Below are 10,146 nucleotides of genomic sequence, written 5' to 3'. Positions count from 1 at the left end.
AAACAAAACTAGCGGAAGTAAATTTGTATTTAATTTAACATATAGTTGATCTTATATCATATTATTCAGGGGAAAGACACTATTGAATAATGAGTTACTAAGAAAATATATATTTTTCCGACGTTCCAATAATCCTGGCAAATGTATTGTTCCGCTCAAAGGACTGTCATCGAAGATCTTTGACTGTCATTCACTTCACGTTTGTTGCTGAAGGAAGATATGAAACAGTTACACCTTTTTTTTGTTTTCGATATTTTCGGTAATTAAGTGTTCAACATTTTTCCAAAGGTTAGTATTGGTAATTTACATACTAGGTCAAGTGTATTAAAGGATCAAAAGTGTCATTTTCATATATAATAATTGATAAATATATAATTGGCAATGTTTGTAGGCTAACTCCCTCTTTGAGCTGGAAGCCATAGGCCATGACACTTTACCAATGGCGTAACTTCTCAGGTTTAATCCTTATGTACTGTGCAAGTCAAAGTGTAATGTATAATGGATATTAGTTATCATAATTATGGTGTTTTTAAAACTTTTAGATGCCTGTGGTCTGAATATTAGTATTATTAGGCTATGGAACTTTTAAAATAATCTAGATGCCATTTTGAATTATAAAACGAATTATGTCTCCTAGAATATAGGGGCATTTTAACCCAATTTCCACTAATTGTAAGGTGGAACGAAATGACCTATTATTTAAAACAAAATCGACAGACCATCTCTATATTATTTAAGTTATAGGCCTAGGTTCTCTTAAGCTGAAATAACATTCTGTTGGGTAATATTATAGAAAAACACGGAAAAAGCCTTACTAATAAAGACATTCGGTTTTATAGAAAAACTCCCGTTTTTTCGAAAATGACACTAGTAACCAGTTAGGTTAGGTGGGTTTGTTAGTGCTGTGGCCTTTTACAAAGCCCGTAAGTGTTTATTAATAACGTTTTGGAATTGCAATGCATGCAGTGTAATTAATTGTGGTAATTGTGTAGGAGACCTACGCGCTCGATTAAAAGTTTCCAAAAGTAGAAAACGAAAGAAAACAGTAAATTAGAGCTACAGTTACCTTGAAACTGTGAGATAATCCTCCTACAACCACCTAACTCTTACACAGAAAATGTAAGCATAAACCTACTATTACAATTATGGGGGACCCCAGTGGGAAGCGGGGTTTTTGGGTGGGGGGAGGAGGAGAAAAGTGATTTTTCGGGGCACTACCGAACCTAATACAACTACCTACCCTACCCTGGGGGCCATGTACCCCTACCTAGGCCTACCGGGGGGGGGCTCCGCCCCCCCCTGCGACCCCCCCTCAAGGCCACAGTAATTTTCAGGGCACCACCGAACCTAAGACACCCACCTAACCTAACCTATGGGGCCCTGTACCCCTACCTAGGCCTACCGGGGGGAGGGGGGGCTCCGCCCCCCCCTGCGACCCCCCCTTAAGGCCACAGTAATTTTCAGGGCACCACCGAACCTAAGACACCCACCTAACCTAGCCTATGGGGCCCTGTACCCCTACCTAGGCCTACCGGGGGGGGGGGGGGCGTCATAGTGCACTAGTTTGTCTGCGGATTATAGTGGTTACAGGGCTCATTTGAGCAAAAATAAGACACAGTCAACAATAACAACAGACTTAGAAAATTCAGGGAAGACAAGAGTAGCGTGAGTTTGATCATCGATATTTCGACTATTAATGAGGTTACACAACGTTAACGTAAACTGCAAACTACCACATACCTTACTGTTATGGTGTAGGTGGATACAAATCTGCTGCTGCCAGGAGGAAGTGATGAAGACCACACTACGATCACACCGGAATGCTAATTTGTTGTAATCTATACGGCACACATTTTCACAATTAGGGCACTTTTTCTCTGCCAAAATCAAACCATGACGTTGAGCAAATGCAATTAGCAAATCAACTTTCCCTGAATAATGTACACAAAAATCCCCATCAGAAATAAAGCAATTGTCACAAGTGACACAGTCGGAACGGGATGAAGGTCCTGCTAATTGCTCCATACTTCACGGCAAAATGAGCTTTTCAGTTTGAAGGGAGTTCCGAGACGTGCAAAAATATTCCTCCGCGGAACTTCACGTAAACTGTGGTAACTGGTGGAAAAATAGCAGGGATAAGTGAAGTAATAAGTGTCAGCATTGGCTAGATTTGTAAAAACCGCCATGATTGGTTTTCAAACAGTGTGACGTCAAGAAAACACCTGTTATTGGTTAGAATAGCATTGAGAACTAGTCTGCCATACGCAGTAAGGCGGTGAAACAGCTCATTTTAGCCAAGACATCACACAGTAAACAAAAACAAACACTTAGAAAAAATCCAAGTGAAACATAACTATACACACGAATATCTTCGTTAAATAGAAGCTGCTCATATATTGACTATTATATAAGCGTTCTATATGATATAATAGTGAATTGTAGGTGTTTAAATTCTTCAAGATCTTCCGCGGAGCTCTCCTACACATTTACCTTAATTGTAATTAATTTAATTGTCAACAAAATGCTAACTTTTTATTTTTTAACATAGCTTATTTCATTATGGTGGGGAAAATGTCCTAGAATCCCATGAACCTTGTCTCCCCCCCCCCTCCCCCCACCATTAGGTCTGTGAACTGGGAAGTACTAGGTTAAGTGGGTTTGTTAGGTTTTGTGGCCTATTACGAATCTCTAAAGTGTTAAATAACCACGTTATTTCCTGTTTAACCCCATCCTAAGTGTCTTGTTCCCACCTGTGTTGGATGGAAGGGAGGGGTGGATAACCAGAGAATGGTTATTTGCAGTGGAAGTAAAGGTAAAATTGTTAAAAGGGAAAATTTACAGTTTCATCCATTATGGGAAATCTATTATAATAATATATTTCCCGAGTAAAGCAAGTCTTTTGTAGTATTTCTGTAAAATATTATTTGTCGCAAATGCCTAGTTCTTTATATATCGACGATCAAACTCACGCTACTCATGTCTTACTCCCAGATTTTTTCTAAGTCTGTTGTTATTGTTGACTGTGTCTTGTATTTGCTTAAATGAGCCCTGTAACCACTATAATCTGCAGACAAACTAGTCCACTATAAAGTCTTACACGTTTGGCCAATCACAGCGCCTATCCACTATGACGTCATACATGTTTGGCCAATCACAGCGTGACAATACAACAGCGCCACAATACATCTTTCCCATGCATTTCATTTCGTTCTTAGAAATGGAGGCAGTAGCAAGCACGTCATCTCATGTTGCACAAGAAGTTGAAATTCCATCTTCTTGTCCTGACTGTTTCCTAACTTGCAATGAATTTGTTGTAAGTTATTCGGGGATTATTGAAAACCTAGTGGATTTGTGCCAGAGAGACAATTTAATTTTACAAAATCAAAATTGGCCTGCATGTCAAGGAACCTTCCCAACGGCTTCACGTTTTCCTCAAATCAGCAACACATCTTGATGAACCAACAGTTTAAGGTAAGCTTCATTAATTTATAGAATATATTATAATGGTGATAGCATAACGATGTATGCAGCAGTACCATCCCTTTGGATTTGGTTTGATGGATGTGTTAGGTAGTGGCTGTAAGGGGGGGTGGCCTCGCAGGGGTAGGCCTAGGTGGGGGTACAGGGCCCTAGGTTAGGTGGTTGTATTAGGTTCGGTAGTGTCCCAAAATTCACTGTGGCCTTAAGGGGGGGTCGCAAGGGGGGCGGAGCCCCCCCCCCCCCGGTAGGCCTAGGTAGGGGTACAGGGCCCCTAGGTAGGGGTACAGAGCCCCTAGGCTAGGTTAGGTGGGTTTATTAGGTTCAGTAGTGCCCTGAAAATCACTGTGGCCTTAAGGGGGGGTCGCAGGGGGGGCGGAGCCCCCCCCCCAGTAGGACTAGATAGGGGTATAGGGGGAGGGGTGGTGGAAGGATAAGTATTCATTTATTGCAAATATCATTTGACGCCCCCCCCCCCACCCAAAACCCCGGTTCCCACCTGGTGTCCCCCATAATTGTTGGGATGAAGTAGGGTCTTTCTGCATTCTAGAACAACTTAGTAAATCTCCAAATCGGATGGTTTGCGGTCAAAATAAACGTTAAGTTCGTTGGAACTACACTATTTCTGATGCAACAAATATATTTTTATTCCAGTTTCCCCATAATGGATGAAACTGTAAATTTACCGTTAAAAGTATAAGGTAATAGTATAGAACACCACGCTCTCCATTTACTCGAATATAATGGAATCCTGCAGTTCTCACCTTCTTGCACAGTAATTAGGGGGTTATTTAAATTCTGGGAAGCAATAATTAGCAAGATATGTTGAAGGTGGGGGGGAAGGGGTTATGAAAAGAAAATCGGTTTCCTCACTAAATGACTTGGAACTGACATATCAACTTCGTCAACCAAACAGAATTCGTGATGCCAGCGTACATAAACAGAAGTTAGTGATGCCAGCGTACATTTGATTTACTGTATATTCAAAATATACTTAATTAAAAATAGATTAATTACTCAAAACTGTCCTTGAAATATGCAATTTACAAAATAGTGACACTTGAGTAATCACAATTCTTGATTAAGTATATTTTGAATATACAGTATATCAAATGTACGCTGGCATCACGAACTTCTGTTTATGTACGCTGGCATCACGATCTGTTTGGTTGACTATGTTGACGTCAGTTCCATGTCGTTTAGTGAGGAAACCGAACTATTTTCTTTTTATAACCCCTTCTCCCATCTTCAACATATGTTAATTATTGCTTTCCCAGAATTTAAATAACCACCTAATTACTGTGCAAGAAGGAGAGAACTGCAGGATTCCATTATATTGGAGTAAATGGAGAGCGTGGTGTTCTATACTATTACCAAGTATAATATTTATTTTAGGAGAAATTGTTTTTTCTCTTGAAAATGTAATTCCATGTTGTTTTGTAATTTTATCGACTTTAATATTAGGTAACATTTCTGTAGACTCCACCTAGCCATATTTGCATGCAAATTTTCTTTTTTCTGGGATCCTGTTTTATTTTCTGATGTTATATTCAGCAAAAATATAGTTTTCTAGTTACCAGCACATGAGGTTTCCCCAAGTCTTTAACATGGTCTAACAAACATCGTGATTTGCTGTTCCTTTAAAGGTTTTTGCTCGACTGTTGCTTGCTTTGCTTACAAATAAGCAGTCTCACTGCTCCACTCTTCTGGAAAGTGGAACAGGATGTGCTGCACATGCCAGCCATGTGGGTCACTATATAAAGTCACATCACATCCCTCTAAAGGTTCACGCTCCGCTGTGGCTTACTTCACTCGCAAATAAACATAATTTCACTGCTCCTCTGTCCTGGCAAGCAGTACTTGAATGTCCTGCACATGCCAGCCACGTGGGTCACTATATAAGGTACCATAATGTTTTAGCATTATCAAGCTGACATAGTATGCCATATTGTCTTGTCTTTTTAGTTGGAGTCTGATGTTTACGGGTGAAGGATATCAATAGCACCGGTTGTTAGGGAAGCCCTATATTACACTGCGCAATTGTTTTAGGCGTGTGAACTTTGGCATGATAATGCCCATAATGTCGATCTGAATGTAAACTGAATGGGTTAACATATAAAGGAAACTAAATATCTCTTGGAAGAATACTGGAGTTACGTAAAATCATCAGAGTTTTGGAGTTATGTAAAATATAACACTTGAATTGGGTCAGTTTACAACCGTTGCAATTGTCGGTCATGACTGAAACAAAGTTTTTTTATTTGAAATGAAACACTAAAGTGCATTTTTTAAAATATAAAACTTACCCGCTGGTTATATAATGGCTAAAATCCCTGTCGCCTCGGCAGGAAATTCAAAATCTTGAGCGCGGCTTAACGCAGATATGCCAGGTGTACCCCAGCACCCTCGTGGTACAACAGGTAGAACTATACTCAACCAATTCAGATTTTCTCTGCCGCCATAGCTGGCTGTACTATTGGAAATTCTCTCTCATTTTCTTACTCTGTTTGGATGTTATTTGGTGATGTATTAACGTTTTTGAGTTTTGGCTTTCGCATATTTGTTTTATTTGATCTGTGATCATGTATTTATAACTTGAAAGGTAGGGTTAGAAGGTTTTTCAACCTTTTTTAAACCTCACGAAAACATAAGGTTGAAATGTAAACATTTCGGCCACTGATGACGTCACAGCCTCTACCGTAGGCTAAAAGTCTGTCTTGATTTTTACAAAGAATGTAAGTGAATATGCTTTTAGAGTATTGTTATGAATTAAATCAAAAGAATTATTTTGAGAAAATTTCATCCTTTTAATAGTTTTCTTTAGATAATCTTCGATCTGTCTGCAAAGATTAACTAGCGTTCATTTTATTTTTGTTACGCAGTAGTCAGTATCGTTACGATGTTACAATATATTGTAGCGATTTTATGAATAGTACTTTCTTCTTACCTCTCAAGTTTTAAGTTGTACTTTATAAAAGGAACATTTTATTTTGCAATTAATTGGTCCTTTCAGTATTTTTTCCTTAGTCAGAGATTAAAGGAAGTTACAGTTCAGTTTATTTTATACGATGCAGTATTCTTTACAATCGTCGTAGCGCACGATTCTATGTGTCGTTGTTGCCTTGGTGGTTTTCGGAATACTAAAATTGTTCGTATACTATTTGTAGATGTTCCAATGATGCGAGTGGTTATCAGTCTTTTATTAGAACCTCTTAATTTAAGGGTTTATTTTAATTTATAAGTATTATATCTATTAAGGTAATATTTGATATTTATTATTTTGTTACATTTATATGGGATTCGGTACTTTTGCATTCCCATTCAAATAATTGTCCAGTGACAGAATTATAAGTCTCTCCCTACAGAGTTCATTTCGTTTGAAAGAGCGTATACTTTGGTTTTCAGGTAATTATGAAACTGTCTTTGTGCCAAAGAGTAAAGTGCAAATTTTTTAGTGATAAATTGTGCAGTGAATTTTATTCAGTGGAGAATGCTTCTATTCGGACCTGTCATTATTCTAGCCTTAGACCTCTGTCGAGCTCCCGGACCCAGGGGAGAAGTTAAGTCGAACAGCGAAAGGAATCAAGAGGGTAACCAGGCGTTACAGTCTTTTAAGACCCGAACTGAAGTCCTCTCGAGCGTTTTCTGTCGATCACCAGAACGCTCACCCTCGCTATAGATAAAGCAAGGTATTAGTGTTTTCAAAAGCGCTAAGCTGAAAACAAAATTAGATTCATTCTGCGTGTGTTACGTTTCTTGCGGCGCAGACGCAGTGCCGCCACCTCCACCTGATGGGTGTCGTCTCTCGACAGTGGCAAGCGCTATGGATCGACGAAGATAATGCTGAGTATGTTTCGCCTAAGGTTGATCCTTGATCTTTGCTGTTAGGCATTGAACAGCACCTATCTTCGTTTATGCAGTCTTTTCAGCCTGCTGTTAACAGTGCGGTTGGGTGTCTCGATTCCGGTCTTTGACACGATTGCACAGGCGACGTGTCTTTAACGATGAGGACTCGTTGTCGCACAGGCGGCCTACCAACCGCAATGTTCAATGGTGGAAGAAAGTGGATGCTTTACTTCGATTACCTGCTCAACGCAAACCGACTGCTCATAGCGCCTTATATTAGTCTATACAGACGCGCCTACGTTCGCCAGGCAGCAGAGCCGGCGAAGCGTCATCGGAACGGTGCAGCAACGGAAACGGAACGTCGACAGAATGGAGCGAACCGCCACGTCAGTGTGGACGCTTCGGCGCCAGTGTGGACGCTTCGGCGCCAGTGTGGACCCTTCGGCGCCAGTGTGGACCCTTCGGCGCCAGTGTGGACGCTTCGGCGCCAGTGTGGACGCTTCGGGGCCAGTGTGGACGCTTCGGGGCCAGTGTGGACGCTTCGGGGCCAGTGTGGACGCTTCGGGGCCAGTGTGGACGCTTCGGGGCCAGTGTGGACGCTTCGGGGCCAGTGTGGACGCTTCAGCGCCAGTGTGGACACTTCAGCATTAGTGTGGACGTTTCACTACCTATGACTATAGACTTTGATGTCTACCTGACCATGAAACCTCTAAGTATTGAGGTCTGCATTCAGAATCATAAGGAGTGGATTCCTAAGAATCAAGACTTTTCTTCCTAGGATAGAGATTGTAATAAGGGAATAACTTTCAGAAACTCATGAGAATTTTTCTAAAGAGTTTCCCTCATATTTTTTACCTGCTGCTCCCCGTTCCGACTGCAGAGTTTTCGCTAGTTGGGTTGATGGTATCACTATTTATTTTATTTTATTTTTATCACTAGCCAGCTACAACCCTAGTTGGGAAAGCAAGATGCTTTAACCCAAAGGGCTCCTTTAGGGAACGATGGCCCAGTAATTTAATGGAAAAATAAATAAATAAATTAACATTAAATCATTCTCAGAAAAATGACGAACCTTTCTGTAGAGATTGATACAGCGCTTGCAGGTGCAACAGCAGAAAGGGCTTTAAGGCCTTTATGAGAATAGAACGTATAAGTATATCTCCCACTATGGGCAGATCTTTTTATGATTTAATGTATTATGTTTTTAAACCACTCTTGTTAGTGACTCTTAAACATAGCGTAGTGCTCTGGAGGTGGTGTTTGTTCGTGTTCACCTTGCACCTAGTCCTATATCTCTTCCTTACGTTCCAACCCTTGGGAGAAGGAAGGTCGGTAGGCTGAGGTTCTTCGCGGACCTTGTGCATTAAACGTCTGTTCCGCCGAGCAATATTGTTGATGCAGTCCAAGAAGTTCTTTCTCCACTTTGGAATGATGAAGTAATGCTCTTTTCTTCGCCTATGATTGGCGAGCTATGACATCACAACCAGGTGACATAGTATCTTGAAAAGAGCGAAGTTGGAATGTCTTGAAGCGATCAGTTCGTCATCTCTATGGTATCATGATCTTGTAACTGTTTTCTGCGTATTAGAATGCAGTTCCCTGATGAGAATGACGTTCTACGTTTTCCCTGTCTACCAGACTAGGAAGTTACTTGTCATGTATGCACGCGAACAGAACTTACCTTCACAGCAGACGTGTTTTGATGCTTAAACAGGAAGCAATAGAGTGTTTTTTCTTCCGCGAGAGAAGCGGAAGTCAGACAAGTCACATACAATCCTAGCTCTTCCTCTGGAATCTGACGCACTTTCAGGGAGGAAAGACACTGTCCTCATCAAAGGATGCAAAACCTAGTTTTGGTAGTCACCAATCAATATGTCCAAGACCTTTCAGGAGTCGTATGTTTTTTATTAACTTATCCTGCAGTATCTAACTTCGCCGGAAGTTTTTTCCTTTTCGGAAGAAGGCGACGTGTCAGCACCAGAATCGTGTAAGACACATAGTTCTTCGGCAGAAAAGGTGCTCAGTTTGCTTCTGTTCACACTTCTTCTCCTCCCACAGTTTGGGTTAAGGTTTATTACTTTCTTCTGAGGTCTAGCGACTACTGTTGACGGTATCTCACAGCATTGAATACGTTCAGTTCGCGCACAAGGCACGCTTGAAATGTCATAGGGACTCTCCCAGGTCGCTCACATGACTGCGGTTGATGTTCTCTCCCGGCCTTCGCCCATGCTTGAGTTGGCGTACTCGCTACCCCGCGAGTGTAGATTTGGTCTGAGCTAAAAGAGGTCTATTTCATCTGTGTTTAGCGTTTACGATTCTCGGGGGGAGAAAATTTTCTCCTAAAGAGTCTAAGGACTACCATAGATCGAAGAAATGGTTTTCTGATTAGTGTCAGAAGGCATAGCTCTCCTATGCTTAGTAAGGCTTCCTCGCAGAGATATGCGCGTGTTACGAGAAGCGTTAGAGCGAGTGCTTGTAGCAGTCTGGTCTCTCTCTTGCGGCAGACGTCACGCAGTCACAGACGCAAGTTCTGGTCTCCGCCTCACGCAGTCACAGACGCAGACGCCAGTCTGGTTGTATGTTGGACTCTGACAGTCAAAGTTGATCCTTTCAATAAGTCCTATTTTCGTGGTCCGCGGAACGCGCGACTATCACTCATGCGGACGCATGCTACACGCGGACAACTCTTGGCAATCAGCTCCGTCTTTCCGTCAATGACCGGACGCGATGCTGTTGCCTCCACGCAGCATGCTGTAGGTTTACAACAAGCGGGACACACACAGAGTGCTGTATCCACACAACAAGGTGAACGCATACACCACG

General features: G+C 41.5%; 1 long non-coding RNA gene across 1 annotated transcript in view; it reads left to right on the top strand.

The window, feature by feature from the left end:
* The first annotated feature begins 181 nt into the window (after positions 1-181).
* LOC137620275 (uncharacterized) overlaps positions 182-10,146 on the top strand; it is an 83,474-nt gene continuing 73,509 nt past the window's right edge. The window contains exon 1 of the long non-coding RNA XR_011040041.1: positions 182-288. This is a non-coding gene — a long non-coding RNA (uncharacterized lncRNA). The remainder of the gene's footprint in view (positions 289-10,146) is intronic.

Source organism: Palaemon carinicauda, chromosome 26 (genome assembly GCF_036898095.1).
Source record: "Palaemon carinicauda isolate YSFRI2023 chromosome 26, ASM3689809v2, whole genome shotgun sequence".
NCBI lineage: Eukaryota > Metazoa > Arthropoda > Malacostraca > Decapoda > Palaemonidae > Palaemon > Palaemon carinicauda.
This window is presented reverse-complemented; position numbering and strand designations above follow the sequence as displayed.